The sequence below is a fragment of the Myodes glareolus genome, chromosome 3, assembly GCF_982192425.1.
Source record: "Myodes glareolus chromosome 3, mMyoGla1.1, whole genome shotgun sequence".
Classification (NCBI taxonomy): domain Eukaryota; kingdom Metazoa; phylum Chordata; class Mammalia; order Rodentia; family Cricetidae; genus Myodes; species Myodes glareolus.
Window position 1 is genome coordinate 119,920,960 of NC_142028.1, and position 21,826 is coordinate 119,942,785.

The window sequence follows — 21,826 nt, forward strand, 5'->3', positions numbered from 1 at the left end:
AGTTATGAGAGGAAAGTAGCTACATTTATCAACCCCATAGAAGATCCGAGAAGGGAAATAATGTTACCTGAGTAATTAGGAAGTTCAATCAAAGAACTTCCAAAACATGCAACAAATCACAGAGACAACTGGCTACCTGGGCAATCACCAAAGACCTGTTTGTAGCGTTGAAGCAACCAACTTTGACTAAGGCCTAGAATAACTGACAGATTATTTTTAACAGGCAAGAGATTTTTCAAAACCATCTTACCCTGTCTTGGCAAGATTTAACAGTTCTGTTTATCCATTTCCGGATTTTATCCATTTCCAGATTTTAACAGGCAAGAGATTTTTCAAAACCGTCTTACCCTGTCTTGGTAAGATTTGACAGTTATGCTTATCCATTTCCAGGTACCGTGTATTTGTCAGTAGTTGAGGTATGGGCAGTTCCTTGCCCAGAGGCCGGTTTTGTCAAGAAGACAAGCTCCAAGTGGAGTGTCTTTGGTGCTCAACAACCTCTCGGGAATAGGTCGGTATTGCCAGGAGTGATTATGTCTCACTACACAGAACTCTAAGATTAAATTAAATGCCATTTTCTACAGCTCTTTGAAGAGGTTGAAGACTATTTATACAGAATATAATCTCTATGTATCTAAAGAACCTGATTAGTCTAACCATAAATATGATAAACATAGATAGCTATTGATCTACAATTCTTAACATGTGTCTAACTTAAAGACTAAGAGAATAAACAACTGTGCAATAAATGAGGACAATGACCTCCAAATGTAAACAATAAATATCAATACATAAACAATATATAAGTATCTTAATCAGAGGTAGAAATGTACACTGCAATAGGTATACATATATTAATACAATATATATCAATACATAAAAAATGTTTTAAACAGGTAGAAGCATGCAAACATAAATATTCAATATAATTTAACTTTGTATCCATATACAAAAATCAATGCCAATGTAATTATAAACAATAACTCACAAATACCATTATTATCTATCCAATTTTCCCTCTTTTTTTTTCAAAAAGATCCCTGAGCTTATAAAATTCCTTTCCCAACTCTCAACCATATACTAATTATAATCAATCCCTAAATATTGTTCCTAAACCTGAGGACAAACTTTGCTGAGTGATGGGATATTGTCCTCTAGAATTACTTCCAGCTGTCATGGGGGTGAGATTCTTTCTAGAGGATCCTGTGAAAGCAAAATGATAGTTAAATTTCAAGATCAATGTCTTTTAAAATTGCAAACAGTCTCTGAGTATTTTGTGGAGGTCTGACCAGAATGCTGTACAAGATGTGCACCATTTCAGCTAACCAAGTTGGAATCATCTGTGCAGCTGATACCTGAAACAGGACTTGTAGTAGTACTATCAGTATCATGACGTCATATCAACCGAGTAGAGTTGTTTTTATGGGGGTCCCATCTCTTCCTGGAAACTTCAAATGTCAGTGCAGGAAACACTCATTGTTCATTGTGGAAAACTTAAACATTAATTATATAGACATATACAAACATATATACAATGAAAGGCATGAGAGACATATTCAATGAAAAATATGATAGATAGGAAGAAAAGCAAAGATGTTTTCTAAACTCATATTTCTTTCTGTCTCATATCATGGCTCTTGACATAAGACAGAAACTCCAGAAACTCTGGGCTTTTCTCTCAACAACAGGCTTGGAATTAGAGAGGGACCAAGCCAAGAGTTCAACTCCAAAACCAGCTCTATAAATTCAGATATATGATTTAGTATATTCCAGAGCTTCATACTCACAGAACCTATTCAGTTTTCTTGATAATCCATATTGGGTAGTTATTTTTCCATCTGTCAGTATTCAAACATCCAGGGTCCCTTGAATTTTTCAAAGATGAGTGTTTTCCTGTGGAGACAAGAACAGAACCCTGCCCCCATTCTATGTTTTTCTTACCACCTGTATGGTTATCATCATTGTAGATGCTGTCATTTCTCCTTTCCAAGAGGTTTCTTCTCTTCAAATCTACCTTTATTAATTTTGATGGTATCCACAATTTTTCTTCTCCTGTGGAAACAAAAGCAAAACCCCTTCCCCAATGTAGTACATCTCCTGGCTTCCATTGAGTGGTCAGCACATCCTTGATATAAACCAGTTGATTTAGTTCAGCAGACCTTTCCATTATCCAATGTCTTTCTGCCGCTGGTATAAATTCAGCAGTTTCAATATGCAAGATAGCTCTTTCTGCATATTGTGAATCTGTAACAATATTAAGAGGTTCTTTAAAATCCCTTAGCAACATAAGAATGGCATATAATTCTGCCTTCTGGACAGAAGTATAAGGGCTTTGTTCCACTTTACTCAATTCATCTGATTTGTAACCAGCCTTCCCTGATTTATTAGCATCAGTATAAAATATACGGGCTTCAGTTATTGGAGCATCATGTACAATTCGAGGAAGAATCCAAGAAGTTCTCTTTATAAGGTTAAGTCTACCGCTTTTTGTATAGTTGCTATTAATTTCTTCCAAAAAAGCAAAAGCTCTTTGCCATGGTTCATTGTCTTCCCATAACTTTTTTATTTCATCAGTAGTGAAAGGCACTATAATTTCTGCGGGGTCTATACCTGCTAGTTTACAAAGTCTCAGTTTACCTTTTATAATTAATTCAGAGACCTTTTCTACATAAGTTTTCAATTTTTTACTTGGTTTGTGTGGTAAAAAGATCCATTCTAAAATAGTATCTTCCCTCTGCATTAAAATTCCCGTAGGAAAAAATCTGGAAGGCAATATGACGAGAATCCAACTAAGATTTGAATCCACCCTATCTACATGTTCCTCCTGTAATTTTTCCTCAACCACCATCAGTTCCTTTTCGGCTTCAGCTGTTAATTCTCTGGGACTATTCAAATCTTTGTCACCATCTAAGGTTTTGTTTAAATTAATTATTAGATCAGGTGTTATCCCAACAGCTGGTCATAGACTGGAAATGTCTCCTAACAATCTCTGAAAATCATTAAGAGTCTGTAACCGGTGTCTCCTAATTTGTGCCTTTTGTGTCCTAATTTTCTGTAAACCTATTCTGTAACCTAGGTAATTAACAGAATCTCCTCTTTGAATCTTTTCAGGAGCAATTTGTAATCCCCATTTAGGCAAAATTATCTTTACTTCCTCAAACATTCTTTCTAATGTATCTATGTTTGAATCAGATAGCAAAATGTCATCCATGTAATGGTTTATTATAGATTTAGGGAATTGCTTACATATTATTTCCAATGACTGACTTACAAAGTATTGACACAGGCTGGGGCTACTGAGCATTCTCTGTGGGAGGACAGTCCACTGGTATCTCCTAGTAGGGTGGGAGTTATTATAAGTAGGCACTGTAAAGGCAAATTTTTCTCTATCCTTTTCTTGTAATGGTATGGTAAAGAAGCAATCCTTCAAGTCAATATCTATAAGAGGCCATCCTTTGGGTAACAGAGAAGGCAGAGGAAGTCCAGACTGTAGAAGATCCATAGATTGAATTACCTTGTTGACAGCCCTTAGATCTGTCACCATTCTCCATTTGCCAGATTTCTTTTTTACAACAAACACAGGAGAATTCCAAGGGCTAGTGGACTCCTCAATATATCGAGCATCTAATTGCTCCCGTACCAATTGTTCTAAAGCCTGCAATTTTTCCTCAGCTAAAGGCCATTGTTTAATCCATATTGGCTTTTCAGTTAGCCATTTTAAAGGTAGGGCTGTAGGTACCTCTAAAAGTTTGTTAGTTGTTTTATGTTCTTGTACAGCCTGAATGGTTGGTGTCCTTTGTGCATAGTACTTTATTACATCCTTCCCAAAATTATGACTTCCTGAGACAGCAGGAATGTTAATCTGGGTATTCCATTGTTGTAGCAGGTCACGGCCCCAAAAATTTATTGCAATATCGGCTACATATGGCCTTAACTTTCCTCTTTGACCCTCTGGCCCAATACAGTGAACCCATCTTGTGCTTTATTTAACTCGAGATATGATTCCAATTCCTAGTAATTGAACATCTGCCTCTTGAAGAGGCCAATTTGGATGCCAAGATTCTGGAGTGATGATACTCACATCTGCTTTTGTGTCTATCAAGACAACAACCACAATTCCATTTATACATACTCTCAGCTTTGGTCTCTGATCATTTATAGAAGTTTGCCAAAATATACGTTTCTTATTTCCTAATTGAATTTCTGAGTTATCCTCCAAATTTGCATCATTTAGAATCTTATGATCTTGTACAGAAGCTTCTAGAGTTTTTAATTTTCCTGGTGTGACATGTCCTCCACGGTTACTGGGAATGACTGGGCCACTTTTGGCTTGGGGGTCTGCGAGAGGCCCCTCAGGGAGTTTCCCGATGGTATCGGGTTGCCTTGTCTGTTGTTGATCTGCATTCATTCGTCCAATGTCTTCCTTTACCACACTTCCTACATATACCTGAAGGCCGAAGTTTCCTATTCCTGCCATTCCCAGATGAAGTGTTATTCCTAGAAATACCTTGCTTGCAATCCCTTTTTAGATGTCCAAATTTACCACAATTAAAACATTTGGCAGGTTGATGTCCCCTCATTGCTTTAAAAATCGCTTCTCCTACCCAAGATTCGTCATCGTAATTGAAGGTCTGAAAATTCATGGTATGCTGGATCCATTCATCCATAGGTGCTGATCTAGACCTTAAAGACCCAATTATCTTTTTGCAGTCTACGTTTGCATTTTCAAAAGCCAGTGATTCAAGAATTAGTTGTCTAGCTTCTGGGTCTGTTATTCCTGTGTTCAGAGCCTTAATTAATCTTTGTAAAAAGTCAGTATAGGGTTCTCCCTGTCCCTGCCTAACCCTAGTATACAACTCTACCTTTCTTCCTAGCTCTGGTAATCTACCCCAGGCATTTAAAGCTGCCTTGTGGCATAGAGACAATACTTCATCATCATAAAGAGCTTGGACTTGTGGATCAGCGTAAGCTCCTATGCCAAGAATTTGATCCTGTGAAACCTCCACACCTTTTGCTCTTCCTTGCTGTTCCATATGTTTGGATTCTTCCTTGAAATAAACTCCAAACATCAAGGAAGGTCCATCTTCGGGGACCGCTGAAGCTAACTTGAGAAATCGTGGGGAATAGCCCTGACATTAGAAGCCCAAGTCCTTATCATTTCCTTAACAAATGTAGAGTGCAAGCCATAATTAACAACAGCTTGCTTAATTTCCTTTAGGTTATTCATTCCTACTGGCATCTATCTAGATTCTCTGGCTCCCTTTGAGCCTTTAAAAGTTGATGCTTTGTCAGAATAAATTACAGGGTATGTTGCTAAAACCCTGGGTAAGCCAGTTCTAACCGGTGGTGGTGGCAGCATTGTATCCTGCCCTTGTATCTTCTCACCCAGTTCATCAGGTCCAATAATTTTTCAATCATTTCAAATCTTTGTATCTTTGTCTCCCTTAAATTCTGAATCTCCTGACCTGCATGTGTTTCTAGTTATTTCACTAAGATATCAATTTTTTGGTCCCCCTTCTGCACTTGTGATTCCAAGGTCTTAATGGTTCCTTTTAAAGATAATATCTCCTCCTTGAACTGCCCCTGGACATCATGTAAATTGCCACCCTGGAGGTATATTCTGTCTGTTACCTTATCAAAGCTCTGTAATAACTTTTCAAAGTCAAATTCAACAGCTTGGATCCTTTCAGGTAATTTCCTAGTACCCTTAGATAAGGAGTCAATTTTGCCTATCATGGTATTAATCCTATTAATTAATGCCACATATTTCCACAATGATATAACATTAAGAAGGAAACTAAAACCTAATAACCAGTAAATAGAGCTACCTCCATAGGCATATAGGCCACTTGTGATTTCTACCAAAGTGGCAGCAAAAACTGTAGCTAGAGTCTCATTAAAAAAAGAAACCTGCCATTTTACCTGTCAGCCACCAGATGGGGATGTCTCTGAGTCGTGACTAGAACCACTGTAGGCCTCACGACAAATCCTGTTTTAAAATCTGCTCCGTTATTTGTTTAAAAACTGGAGAAAATGAGTCAATTGAGAGGTCAGATGTACACAGAGAGAAAATCCAGAGGTCAGGCACAGAGCACAAAAGGTCAGAGAGCTTCTAGTGGCCAATAAAAAAGGCAGCCTGGCCTACCCTGGCCAGGCTCTCCTGCCCTGCCGCTCTTTTCAACCCGATGCAGAGGGTCATGACACAGCCACTGTGCTGTTGCTAAAGAGGCCTACTGCTTTGGGCCCTGTGTCCCTGTGCTGGGATTAAGGGTTAAGCTGCTTGCAGCGCCCCCAACCAGTTATGGTGGATGGCGGGGATTTCAAAGAGAGTTGCTGGAACCTCAAAGGGAGCTTGCGCTATGAGCTCTTTGACTCACGTTGCAAGGAAAAATTAATAAATCCGTGCAGAACAGATCAAAGTAGGTCGACAGAGACTGTCCGAACCTGTGTATCCTGGGAGGCGTGGAGGTTATGGCTGAGGGAGGGCTCGTGCCAAGCCTAGCTGGCCAAGCCAAACTGGCAGCAGGCAGCCAAGCCAGAGGCCGGCAGCTGAGCCAGGGGATGGGGGGTGTGGGGTGGTTCTTAAACCAAACACTGGGCGCCAGATAATGGCGAATCAATCCCACACCAGTTAGGTTTTAACGGGGTATTTATTTTGGGGGGTAAAACTTACATACGCACAAACCGTCAGGAAAGGAGCCTAGTCACTGGAGCAGGAGCCAGAACCAAGCACCGGAACCAAGAGGGCTAGCCGAGGCTTGCCACTCTTTTTTAAAGGGAAATATACCATGCCCCAGTGAGCTGGTATTTCAGCGGCTATTGGCTGAAGAAGCGGAAGGCGCTCACGCAACATTGTGGGCTCGTACTTCAGCGACTATTGGCTGAAGGAGCCGAAGGTACTCCCGCAGCATCTGAATAATATTTGGCAACATGATACTGCGATAAAATGGCACATTTATTAGTGAAATATAATTGAGAACCCAGTCTCCATTAACTTGGACTTTGACCAATAAAAAAGGCCAAATTACACACTGGAGAAAAGACAAATGGATATGTTTGAACTGGTACAAGAACAAAGTTTGAACCTTTTCTCTCACCCTACATAGAGCTCAGCTCTAAATGAATCTTTATAAAACCCCAATATAAAACCTGATACTCTGAGGAGAACAAAGGGAGTCTCTTTGAACTTTTAGACACAGAAAATGACTTTCTAGATAGCATCCTATTAGCTTTAAGACCAATAATAGACAGATGGATCCATATGAAACAAAAAGACTTCTGTACAACAAAGAACATTATCAACCAAGGGAAGAAGAAACCTAGAAAATGGTAAAAAAAAAATCTTTAGCAGCTGTACATCTGATCATCTGATAAAGAGTATGTATCAAGAATATGCAAAGAATTAAAATAATAAAAAAACAAGTAAAAGTAAACATCAAGACAACAAACAGCATAGTTTAAAAATAAAACTTGGTCATTGAGAAAAGCTGAGAATAATTAAAAGAGGAAATATAACTTGATGAGAAACATTTAAAAGAATATTCAACATCTTTAGCTGTGGGGGAAATGAAAATTTAAATTACTTTGTGATTTTAACAAACCCTCATCAATATGGTGCACAAACTCAATCACAAAGATTGAACAACTCACTACTGAATTTCGGCAGGGTCAAAGAAGAAAAAAAGGAGAAAAAAATAATTCTTGCAAATGAATGAAAATGAAAACACAATACAACAAAACTTCTTGTACATATTAAAAGCAGTCCTACATGGAAATTTGTAGCTCTATGTACCTACACTAAAAAGTCCAGAAGAACATGAAAAAATTACTTAGTGATACAACTCAAAAATTTGGAAAAAGAAGAAAAAAAATCAAACCCCAATCCAGCAGTTGGAGAAATAATAAAAAATTAGAGCAGAAATTAAAGAAACAGAAACAAAATATACAATATTTTAAAACATGTCTAAGAGCTAGTCTTTTGAGAATATAAACAAAATTAACAGGCCCTTAGCTCAACTATGGAAAAGAAAAAAAGGAAGGACTCACAGGAATGAACAGGGAAATATTACTATAGATGACAAAATGATTGAGAATATTATAAAGAGATACTTGAAAAACCAACACTCCCTTAAGTTGGAGAACCTAAACGAAATTGATGTATTTCTAGATTCAGCTAAACTACCAAAGTTATAACAAGAAGAGATTAAACAATATTAACAGACCCATCATCAATGGCAAGATTGAAAGTTTCTTGAAAGCCTTCCAACAACAAAAAACCCAGTCCCAGATGGATTCGCAGTGGAATTCCACCATATTTTCAAAGAACATATATGAAAATATATACATATAACCAAGACTTTTTAAATTATTCAAAAAATGGAATCAGATGAATCATGTCCAGACTCCTATGAAGCCAATATTATTATAATTAAAAAGGGCAAAGACATTATTGTTATAAAGCAAAAAAATAAAAACTACATGCCAATATTCCTAATGAAGTTAAATTAAAAAATACTAAAATACTAGTAAAGCAAATACATATAAACATAAAAAAGTATCATCCACTATGATCAAGTTTAGGAAACCAAGAAATATTTTTTAAACACAATTTTTATTGATTCTTTGAGAATTCCACATCTTGTACCCAAATCCCACCATTTCCCAGTCCTCTTCATCTGCCCTCCACCCTTTTAGATCCCCCAATAGGCAAACATAAAAAGAAATAATAATAAAATAAAAATAAGAAATAAAAAGCAAAAATACAAATACAAATATTAAAACAAAAGCAAAAACAAACAGCACCAAAATGCCAAACAAATAAACCACTTTGCTCCTCTGTCTTTCCCACCTCTCCATTGCCTCTTCATTCATCTTGATAGTGTTGGGAGATGCTGTGTATCCTGCAGTATGCCCTTCCTTCCAAACAATTTTACTTGGAAATATTCATTGTGCAATGTGATATTGGTCAGGTCCAAGACCTCTGGTTTCTGGTACACTGAATCTCCTCTTAGATATCCTCTTGTTTTCCAGAGTCGTGGAAATCCTTAGGCTATGGTTTTTCGGTACCAATCCCTTCATGCATTCCATCAAATTATGGATGAGATAGATGTTGAAAAGTGCCAACTCAAAACCCTGGACATATGCCTAAGTAGTAGCTTAGTTGATCAGTTTGGGCCACTGAGACCATATGCCTCAGATGAAGAGCAGAGCTAGCTCTCTCATGCCCATGGTGAGTGATGGGACCAGATTTCCTAAGTGTAGGGGTCAGCTCTCCTATGAAGGGTAGGGCCAGCCCTCCTGATCCAGGATAATTGTAAGTCTGATATCCCATGGCCAGCAAGGCAGGATCAACAAAGTCTCTGGTGGGGTGGGTGGCTCTCCCTGAGCCAGTGAGGGGTACAGTCAATTCATCATAACCCTAATACTTCAAAATATGATGCACCTGGGCCCCTACAGTAACACGGGCAACAGACATCAACACGGACCCCAACTACAGCAGGACCATGGGCCAGAGCAGCCCCTTGGGCCCAGATGTCACCAAGGCCCTGAGTAACAGTGCAAGTCTCCCAGATTGGCATGATCCTGGCAGCAGCATGTTCTTGTACTCCAAAATAGCACCAAGTGGCAGCCTAGGCCCTGGGCAACCACAGAGCCTTCAGTGATAACAGGTGCCATGGATATCAACACAGGCCTGGCTGCTGCTGGCCCACAGAGGGAAAAGGAGAAATATTTACTCGCTATTACTATGATTGTATAGTGATATAGTTACAATGAAAATTGTGTTGGAAATATTTTAAGAAATATTTTTTAGGTTGTATATTACATAAGAAGGGACTAGAAAGAGGCAGAGGTAGGTGTATCTCTGAATTTGAGGCCAGCCTGGTCTAGAGTGAATTCTAGAACCGGAAGGGCTACACAGAGAAACCCTGTCTCAAACAAACAAACAAACAAACTTTTTTTTTTTAAAAAAAAAGAAGGGACTGGAAACATGGATCTCCATTTAACAGTTAAGAGCATTTAATACTCTTGCAGATGACCAGGTTTGTTCCCAACATCCAAATAAATTGTCTGAAAATCATCTATAACTTCAGGTGCAGAAAATTCAATATCATCCTCTAACCTCCTAGGACACCTAGGTGTGTACACATGCACATATATACATGCATATATACATACAAATAAAATAAATCTTCTTTCAAAGGAATTTCAAAAACACTAAAACAAATTTTAAAAGTTTGAATAGCAGCACTCTATATTGGTGTATAATGTTCTTTCCAGCAGGCTGAGATTATTAAATAAAATTCCTAGTGTCAGTGTTGTATGGAGGTGGCTCATTTGTTCTCGGATGCTCAGACCCAAAAAAGCCACACAGAAACTATATTATTTGCAATACTGTTTAGCCAATATCTTAAGTGTATTTCTGGCTAACTCTTACATCCTAAACTAACCCATCTCCATTAATCTGTGCTTTGCCCCACGGCTATGGCTTACCAGCAAAGTTTCAGCATGTCTGTCTTTGGCAGCTGTTCCATGGTTTTTCTCTGACTCTGCCTTCTTTTCCCAGCATTCAGCCTAGCTCTCTCCACCTAGTTCTGTTCTGCCCTGCCATAGGCTCAAAACAGTTCTTTATTAACCAATGATAATCAGAACACACGGAGGGGAATCCCATATCATGTCAGATTTGGGAAACCTTCTCTATAAGAAGCTTATCATGAGGGTTGAAAAAGCCTCCCCAAACACTGCAGACTATTGTCAACAACCTTGGTTGTTCACCAAAATTAGATTTTAAGACCATGTTGCTAAAGAGATCAAAGACTTGAGTTTCAGTTCGTTTAAAAAAAATCAAGCAGAGAGAAAACACGGGCTTCCTCGTGACTTGTGGTGCCAGGAAGCTGAGCACTACTGTGGATGCTAAGAAGGATCTGTTGTAGAAGAACACCTGAGACAGTTCAAGATGACAACCACAGAAGTCACAGACTATGACAACATTGAGATTCAGCAGTACAGCAGTATCAACAACTGCTGGGGTGTGGATGACTAGCACAATGACAACAGCTCTGCCCAACTCTTTGAGTAGTCCCTTATCAAGACTCTGGCACAGACTGTCCAGCACCATGTGGACTGAGCAGGACAATGAGACCACAGGACAATGAGACCTACATCTAGGCCCAGGGAGGTCTTCCCTGGGTTCTAAGGAGAAAATATGGGCCCACATTGTGCCTTGTGCCTCCGAATAGACGGGCACTATTATGGTGAGAAAACGTATGGTGAGAAAGAGAGAGAGAATGGCTCATGTCCTGTGGACAAAGGAATATATTAAGAGGTGAAAAGGGTGAAGAGCAGACTGATATGGGTCTTTTGATTGCCATCCAGGGCCATGGTGATACCTGGTCTGAAGTGCTGCTGGGGTTCACATCTTGGTCCATGGCCCTGTTTCAGCTATGGTCTGTGTTGATGTCTGTGGGTCCTGATACCACTGAAGTCCTAGAGGATAAGGCTTTGCAGCTTTGGCCCTGCCCCCTCATGGACTCCAACACTAGTGAGAACTGGTCCTGCCCAAGACACACACTAAACACCTCAGGAGAGAAGTCCCAAACCTTTCACCTGGGCAGCACAGTAGAATAGACACTATTTGCTGGTCCCGAGGGCATGAAAATGGGATGGTAGGTCATGCCTACCACATAGTGAAGGAAAATTGCTTCCCTCACCCCTCGCCACTGCACCTGACCCAACCCCTCCGCAACTGTAGCACTTGGAAGAATTGGCCCTGCACCATAATAGTGTTTATCCTGAAGACAGGGACACAACAGGTGAGCCAACCCTGAGGGCTTGAGAGGCATAACTGGTACTTTTTCCTTCATCCCTGGTGTACTTGTGGGAAGTGAGGGAAAGATGTCCTTCTTGCTGGTGACAGTGCTGACCCCCCACCCCGATTTTACCAGCTACAATACTCAGGAAAGTAGGCCCTGCACCTCAGCTGGGCAGCACAGCAGAGCTGATTGTGTTGACAGTGTCAGGAGTGAGCTGGCCAAAGTATGAAAGATATGTTCCCAGCCCTCATTTTCCAGATGGATGCTTGGGTTGGGAAGAGACTTCCTTCCCCCACTTGCCACTATGGAAGATGAGAGAGGTGGTCCTGAGGTCAGAGCAGTGTGAGAGCTATCCCAGCCCCTCATCAGTTGCAGCATTCAGGAGAGTGACCCCCAGACCTCTTCTGGATACAGAGTAGAGCTGGTGTAGTAGAGTATGGTGTCGGTGAGGGCACGAAAGCAGGAGACTCCCCACTTCCCTTGCTCATTGACACAAGGGGTGAACTAGCCATGGCAATGATAGAGAATTTCCCATGGTAGTGAAGACAGATGAGAGCCAGTAAGCTGACCAACCCTACAACTACCCAGGCCCAGAGCCAGGGTTGTTTTTGACATACTCCAATGTCAATCAGCCTGATCTGTGATCTACTGGAGCACATTCAGGAACCTGGCCAACAGACTCAAAGCTGCAGAATCTCCATGACACAAAACAACAGAAGGATATCCAAGATGGGTCACAGTGAGAGTCCAGCATCAATAGTGTAGGAGAAGCCAGAGACCTCAAACTAGACTAATGACTCTTTGTAATGAACACTTGCAAGTAAAATATAAATAAAAACATTTACTGTATGACTCACTGTAGCAAAATATGACTTCCAAAATAAGATGATTTTTCCTTTTTTAATTTTCTTTTTTCTCTTAAGTTTATTGTGTTTTCTTTTACGGTGAACCTGTAAGGGCAGACAGTGGATGTGAAGGGACAAGGAATGAATAGGATCAAGACACATGAAGGAAAAGAAACAAAGAATAAATAAAAAGAAAGTTTTAAAAAACCAAGCTGAATCTGAGTTGGAAGCTTTCTTCCTGCTTGGCTAGCTTTCATAGTGCTATAAAGCACTACAGATGCTGAGTGCAGAGAGGAGCTAGCAGTACTCTACACAGCTATTTGCTCCAGGACCTCAAATAATATCTCATTGACAAAATAAACTCAAAACTTGAATATAGTGGCATGACTGTTATGGGAATAATCACTTTCTGTTTGGATTTGAGGTCACTTTACAAGACATAGCTCATGCCTACTGTTTTGAAAGAAAATGACCCTCAAAGGAAGTGGCACTGTTAGGAGGTATGGCCTTATTCGAGGAAATATGTCAGTCTAGGGATGAGCTTTGGAGTCTCTTTTGCTCAAATTTCCCTTGGTGTGACTGTCAGATGACTTCCTGCTAACTACAGGTGTAGGACTCTAAGCTATTTCTCCAACACCACCTGCCTACACACTACCATACCTTTATTCATGATGATAAAGGACTGAACCTCTGAAACTGTAAGCAAGCCCCTCTCCAGTTAAGTATTTTCCCTATAAGAGTTGCTACTGTCATCATGTCTCTTCACAGCAACAGAACCCTTAACTAAGACACCTGGTAATGTAAACCTGATCATGAACCTGTATCTGAGGAACTCATAGGTCCTAAGGAAGAACTTGCTAGTTGTTCCACTAAATTGAGATGGTGTCAAATTGTCTTTTTAATACTTATGTTTATATCCATGAATTAGAAATGCTCTCAACTTTCATTTAAGAAATTTCTTTGTGAAGTGGATGGCAGTTAATGCAGAGATTCATAACTTGTCCAAGTGTGGAGAATATGTGATATAAAGAAGAGTTTGGCTCTAGATAGGACATCCCCATCACTCCCTCCAAGACTCAGAGAATATCATAAATGGTAAGACAGGAAGAATGTAAAAGCAAAAGTTAGGGAAGAGTGCTGTGAAATAGACTTCTGGATTTGGCATGGCCATCATGCTCATGGATTTACCAAAGCTGTGGTTACTTAACCAGTTCTGTACAATATTGGTGCCCTCATCATTCCATCAGGCATAGCGAGGGCCCCATTTGGATCATTATGAGAAGTTAAATGGAGCTGACGTTTGAGTGTCATTTTCTTCAGCATTACAGTTACTGACAATTTGCCTAGTGATAATCACCTCTTCTCACATACCAACCACAATAAAACTCAGAGAGTTAAAAAAAAACACAAGGAAATAGGATGAGTTTAATGTGAAGAAGAGGAGGAATTTAGGCAGAAACAATGGGGTGTGAGGTAGAGAAATAAAGAATAGTAATGACCCAAAATCAGCATATGCATATATGGAATTGTCAAAAATACAAAATAGAATAATATCACAAACTTTCCATAATCTTAAACTTACTTTTAAGTTAAAATAAATAGGGTATTCTCTTAGTTGTATTTCTACATCTATGATAAATACCAATAACCAAAAGCAACTTGAAAGAAGAAAGGGATTATTTCACATTACAACTTTCAGGATGCTTATTATTGAAGAACATCATTGGAAGGAACTAGAAAAGAGATTATGAAGGAATGCCTCTTATAGGTGTGCTCTATAACTAGCTCAATTTTCTTTTAATGGAGCCCAGAACAACTCAGAGTCAATACCACCCAAAAGGAGTTGGGCTTTCCAACACCAAAGATTAAACAAGAAATTGTCCCACAGACTTGCCTACAGGTTAATCTAACAGAAGCACCATCTCAAATGAAGTTTTGTGTTCCCATCTGTCTCTAGCTTGTGTCAAGTTGACAAAAAACTAATCAGTACATATGACCTGCTTGTCAATTTGACACAAAAGCATACCACTATTAAACCATGATCTGTTTTTTTGTTATCTCCAAGAAATTATATCAATATCTAAATATAAAGCATAATATAACATTAAAAGTTCCACAGACTTTACAAAATTCCAACACAGGGATACCAAAATGGATCAGTGATTAAGAAAACTAACTGGAAAAGAAAGAATACTAATGCCTCTTCCAAAGTACCTGAGTTCAAGTCTCAACAGCCACATAGTGGCTCACAACCATTGATAGCTCCATTTCAAGGGGATGTGATATCTTCTTATGGTCTCCATGGACATAAGTACACATAGAGTACCTATACAATTTTTTTTTTAAAAAATCATGCATTCTGAAACTATAATTTTTTTAAAAAAAATATCCTACAGAGGTGCCCCTCAATAGAAGAATGGTTAAACAAGGTGTGGAGCATATACACATTAGAGTTTTACTCAGCGGTAAAAAAACAATGACATCTTGAATTTTGCATGCAAATGGATGGAAACAGAAAACGCTTTACTGAGTGAGGTAACCCAGACCCAAAAAGAGGAATATGGTATGTATTCACTCATAAGTGGATTCTAGCCATAAATAAAGGACTTCGAGCCTATAATTCGTGATTCTAGAGAAGCTAAATAAGAAGGTGAACCAAAAGAAAATCATGTAGTTATCCGCCTGGATATTGGAAGTAGACAATATTTCCAGGCAAAACTTGGGTGCATGGGGGGGTTGGAGGGTGGACGTAAGGTGGGTAGAGAGAGGGGAGAAGGGGAGGATTGGGGAAAGCTTGGGGGAATGGGATGGGTGGGATAGAGAAAGGGTAGATTTGGGAGTAGGGAAGTAAATATCTTAATTAAGGGAGCCATTAGCCATTTAGCCATTTTGCAAGAGACTTGATTCTAGAGGGGTTCCCAGGTCCAAGGAGAGGTCCCCAGATTGTTCCTTGGGCAGCAGAGGAGAGAGTGCCTGAACTGGCCTTGTCCCATAGCCACACGGATGAATATCTTGCGTATCTCCATAGAACCTTCATCTGGCCATGGATGGAGATAGAGACAGAGACCCACATTGGCGCACTGGACATAGCTCCCAAGGTCCAAATGAGGAGCAGAAGGAGGGAGAACATGAAGGAAGTCAGGATCACGAGGGGTGCGTCCATCCACTGAGAGGGTGAAACCAATCTAATGGGAGCTCACCAAGGCCAGCAGGACTGGGAGTGATGGAGCATGTGATCAAAATGGACACTCTGAACATGGCTGGCAATGAAGGCTGACCTAGAAGCCAAGGACAATGGCACTGAGTTTTTATTCTACTGCATGGACTGACTTTGTGGGAGCCTGGTTTGTTTGGATGCTCACCTTTATAGACCTGGATGGAGAGGGGAGGACCTTGGACTTCCTACGGGGCAGGGAACCCTGACTGCTCTTAAGACCAGAGAGGGAGGGCAAGGTGGGGAAGGGGAGGGAAAAAGGAGGCAGGGAGGAGGTGGAAATTTTTAATAAATAAATTTTAAAAAATAAAATAAAATGTAAGAGTTAAAAAAAATCCTACAGTAGAGTAATTCAGTGTCTGATATCTAGGACTCACTTGTGATCTTCTGGGCTCCAAAAGGCTTGTGAGAATCTACTTCTCCAGCTCTGTCACTGTAGTGTGGAGCAGCAGGCTGCTTCCCACTGCCAGTCCAGCTAGCTTTACCCAAAATAATTGCACAGAAACTGTATTCTTTTAAAGACTGCCGGGCCCATTATCTGTAGAGAGTTAGTTACTGACTAACTCTCACATCTTGATTACCCCATTTCTAATAATCTGTGTAGCACCACGAGGTGGTGGCTTACTGGAAAAGATTCAGCATGTCTGACCTGGTGGCTGGCTCCATGGCATCTGCCTCATTATCCTCTTCCCAGCATTCTGTTCTGTTTACTCCACCTACTTAATTTTCTGTCCTATCAAAGGGTCAAGGCAGTCTCTTTATTAACCAATGAAAATAACACATAACAGAAAGCCCACTTACATCATTTCCCCTTTTTCTATTTAAACAAAAAGAAAGACTTTCACTTTAACATAATAAAATTACATATAACAAAACAGTTATGAGTAAGAATTACAGTTACAATATTTATAACTATTTTATCGTTATCATAATAATGTAAAACTATAACTGTAACTAACCATTCTTCAATTCCATCAAAGACTCCAGAAGGATATAATATTACCTAAGTAAACAAGAAGTAAGCAACTTCCAAAACTCCAGAAATGACAGAGACATTTTGCTGCCTGGACAGTCACCCAAAGTTCTTCTGTACCATTGGGACATCCATCTTCAGCCTTCAGGCCCATAGTGTCCAGCAGACATTTCCATGAAGCAGGAAATTTCAAAGGCAGTTCAGTCACTATCTGCTGTGTCCTGCAGAATATCTCACAGACTCTTTCATGAATCAGGAACCCCGAAAGATCATCTCACCTTTAGGAGAGTTCAGCAGTCCTCTCTCTGCGGGTTCTCTGTGTCCAGTTCATGCAACAGTCCAGGCAAGAGCAGTTTCCTGCCCAAATGTCTAGCCAACTCCATAAGGAGCCTCTTCGATGCCCATCTTCCTCTTGAAGTAGATTGGTGCTGCCAGGAGCAGACATGTCTCATTGTCATGAAAAGCCCTAAGTTATTCAAACATTAAATGCCATGTTCTGTAGTCTTTGAAAGATATGAAGAATGCCTATCTGAAATATATCTATGCACATCTAGAAAATCAAACTAACATTACTACAAGCTTGACTATTATCGATGATTATCCATTAACAACCTATATTTTTACATAACAGAAGGCCCATCTTTATGTTACATATGGCGCCCACATGGATAACTGAATTCACAGAAAGCTTGAGAAAGCTTGGGAAAGAATAGAGTAAAGCATGTTTTCTTGGTAGCAGCAATTTCTCGGGTCTACTTTGCTTGCTAGAGGCAAGCAAGGCTGTCATCTAAGAGAGGCTTCCTGACTCAGCTTTAGCTGCAAAACCTTGTAGCTCTTTTAAGAGGTCTTGCCACAAAACACTTAAACGGTGTTGAAAAGCTGAATGCATGCTTTTCGGGTTTTCAGCCATAACAGGAAAAAAGCTGTGCTGTTTTAAAATGCCAACTTTCTGGGCCGTCCTGCCAGGGCAAACTCTGACTCTTTCAGGCAGGCAGTCTGACTGAGTGTGGTCTGTGAGCAGAATGCTGCAACTTGCTTGATGGCAAGGACCTTGAAACACTGTAGAGTTGTGACGTTAAAAATGGCTCTGGCAGTACCTCTGCCATGAAGCTAGAAAGCTAAGGAATAGGCTAGATCTAGCAGTCAAAGCCACAGCTCTCCATATTGCTTAGTAAATTAAAGGCTTATGTGGTCAGAAAAAGAGAGATATACAGTAAAGAGAGATTCAAAGAGGAAGAAAACCTCTAAATGGTTTACAATGTGTTAAAAATATATGCAGGCTTGAAAAAACAGTTAAAGTTCTTAAAGTAAAGAAAGAAAAAGGGAGTAGTTGGGTGTGGTGGTACACACCTTTAATCCCAATGCCTGGGAGGCAGAGGTAGGTTGGCCTCTGTGACTTTAAGGTGTGGTAGCACACACCTTTAATCCCAGCACTGGGGAGGCAGAGACAGAAGGATCTCTGTGAGTTCAAGGACAGCCTGGTCTACAGAGTTATTCCAGGACAAAGATATACAGAGATCCTGTCTCAAAAAATAAAAGTAAAAATAGAAGAAATAGAGGTTAAAGTAAAGATGGAAAATATACAAAGAATCTTGATACTGTATATTATTATGCGCTCTTTGAATTGTTTGAATGCTGAGGAAGGAGAAACAGCTGCTAAAAGACTTTTGTTTATAAATGCTGCTGAACTAACCCAAGATAGGCATTTTGAAAATACCTTGGCTTTAAAAACTGAAGTCAAAAGGTATGTTACTTTGGAGAAGAAATTTTGCTTTTGTTTCCACAGAAAACGAGAGGCTATGGATTCATTCTGAGTTAAGAAAAATCAGCTTTGATCAAGGGAGGCCACCTGAGAAATCTCCAACAGGAACAGATGGCCCAGATGTCTGAGTTCTTCATTCAGAACAGATTAAAGACTTCTGCCTGAGATGATCAAGACTAACAGGATACTCCAGTCAGAACTTGATTATAACTCTAAATTTTCTTTAGGTCCCCATAAGATTATCAGTGCCCCCAACCAGCCAGAAGTAGCCTGAAATACTATGCCCACATTCCCAAAAAATGGACAATGGATATTTTCCTTTGTTTAAAAAAAGAGGGAAATGTCCAGAGAACAATCTGGGGATCTCTCCTTGGACCTGGGATCCCATTTATAATCAAGTCTCCTATAAACCCTAAAATGACTCCCTTAGTTGAGATATATTCTTCCCTGATCCCATATCCATCCTTCCTCCCTCCCCCCATCTCAGTCCCCCGAGTTTTCCCCATTCCTCCCCTACACCCTTCTCTCTAACCCTCTTCCCTTCCAACAACCCTCCCACCCACCCCCCCATGCACCCGAGGTTACCTGGGACTCTTGTCTATTTCCAATCTCCAGGAGGATAAGTACATGATTTTCTTCAGGTTCACCTTCTTATTTAGCTTCTCTAGGATCTTGAATATTAGGCTCAAAGACCTTTAATTTGGCTAGAATCCACTTATGAGTGAATACATACCATATTCCTCTTTTTGGGTCTGGCTTACCTCACTTAGTAAAGCATTTTCTATGTCCATCCATTTGCATGCAAAATTCAAGATGTCATTGTTTTTTACCGCTGAGTAAAACTCCAGTGTATATATATTCCACACCTTCTTTAACTAGGACTGAATGAGCACGTGATCCAACCAGATTTTCTGAATGTGGTCGGATTCTCTGAATGTGGCTAGCCTGGAGCCTTTCTGAAAAGCCATTGACAATGACACTGGGACTTGTTTCCTCTGCATATACTGGATTTTTGGGATCCAGTCTGTTTGGATACTCACCTTCCTGGACCTGGAGGGAGGGGGGAGGAACTTGAACTTCCCACAGGGCTGGAAGCCCTGACTGCTCTTAGGGATGGAGAGGGAGGAGGAGGGGGAGGGGGGAGTGGGAGGGTGTTGGGAGGAGGGGCGGAAATGGAAACTTTCATAATTTAATAAACTTTGAAAAAAAAGAGGGAAATGGTGTGGGAGAATTATCTATATTCTGTCAATCATGTATTTTAATAAAATGCTGATTGACCAGGCAGGAAATATAGGTGGGAAAACCAGACAGGAAGTAGAGGTGGAGCAAAGAGACTGGGAGTATTCTAGGAAGCAGGAAGCTCCCTCTACCAGTTCTGCCCAGACCACTGGAGAGGAAAGATGTATGCTGCCCAGCTGAGAAAGGTACTGAGCCGTGTGGCTAACATAGATAAGGATAATGGGGTAACAAAAGTTATAAGAGCTAATAAGTAGCCTGACTTAATGGGCCAATCAGCTTTATAACTTAACGAGATCTCTGTGTGATTTTCTTGGGGCTTGCCAGCTGTGGGGTACCGGGTGGGACAGAAATGTCAACAAGTCAGCCCCTCATGTTACATGTCACCCACAGTACATATAGCTAATCTCATAGGGTCAGGCCAACTCTACTCCATACCTTCCACTATTCTTGCTGGTCATCTCACATTTCTGGCATTTCCAATATCTTGGGGTCTCTGGTGCAACTGAAGCTACACCTTTACAAATGACCTCTGCTGGACACTCACTGTGCCAAGTCTTGCTGTGATCATTTATTTGTGATCTTACTAATACAGCTTTCCTGGAGATCAGAGGGTGGAGCTAGCTACTAGTTAACCATAGAGGTCTGGATAGGTGTGTACAGACAGACAGAATGTGATAAGAAGGAGCAGAGACAGGATAACAGCCCTTTAGATCTGAGAAGTCAGAGAGGTAAGATGTGACTGTGGCTGCTTTTTTGCTTCTCTGATCTTTCAGCTTTTACCTCAATATCTGACTCTGGGTTTTTATTATTAAGACTAGATAAGATCACACTTCAAAATCTTAGTTGTTTTCTATGGTCCTATTTATCCTGTAGCTTTCAGGGCACCAAAACCAGTACCATGTGGAAGACTTCTTACATATTAAAAAGTTTGACTGTCAAAATGAGATGCAGCCTTTGACCCTTCTGGACCAGAATGACACCCATACACTTGGGGTCAGCCACATACATCAAGTCCAGGTGCTTGTATGTCTGCTTGGGGTTAGGAGGAAAGTATGAGAGTATGCCTGCAGCTCAGGAACACCACCTGAGAAAATAGCTGAATTAGGTCTGCTAGGTGTGCAGAGGCAGGAAAGCATTACAGATTCCTGCCACCATGCTACGCAGAGACATTTCCAGACCACACAGCATACTGCATGGCAGATTTAGCTTTTACTCAGACATAAAGGGTTTATGTACTGCTTGGTGCTTTCCAGCATTAAGGTGATTAGCATGACTTCTACCCAGTAGTCCCAGACCGCTGCCATATTGAAAGGCCAAGAGAGGAGGAGCCAGAATTCAGAGCTGTGGCAACCATACTGCTTCCCATTTTAAAATGTTCTCTGTCAGAAAAGGATTTCAGGTTCACAAAGGACAGATTTAGACATAAAAGACCTCTAAATGAGACACAGTGTGTTTAAAGAATGTATGTAGGCTTGGGAGAGAGAAGAAAAAGAATTTAAAAGAAGTAAACTCTTTTAAAAAACAAAACAAAGTATTTAAAGAGAGTTCAGAGATGTGATTAGAGAGTTCTAATCATAGATTAAAGAAGTAAAAATAATAAGCCATGTAAAGTTGAAAATACACAGAGAGTCTGGATTGTGTATTATTGTGTTTTCTTTGTATTTTTTGACTGTGACTGAGATAAGTACAGAGAAACATTTCATTGTAAGGCTTCTAAACTAAACCAACATATATACATTAAAGGAATCTTGACTTCAAATTTGGGTCTAAGGATATATAGCTTTGGGAAAGTGGTTCTGCTTTTGTTTCCACAGAGAATGAGAACCAGTGGATTCCTTCCAGACTAATGTGGTATGAAGGCACAAGACCCCCTGAAAGGTCATCATGAAACCCAAATATTTACTTTGCCCAACAAAAAGCAGGAAGCAGTTTGAAGAGAACTATGCCCAAATTCCCAAATATTTTTTTCTAAATGTTTGTTTACAT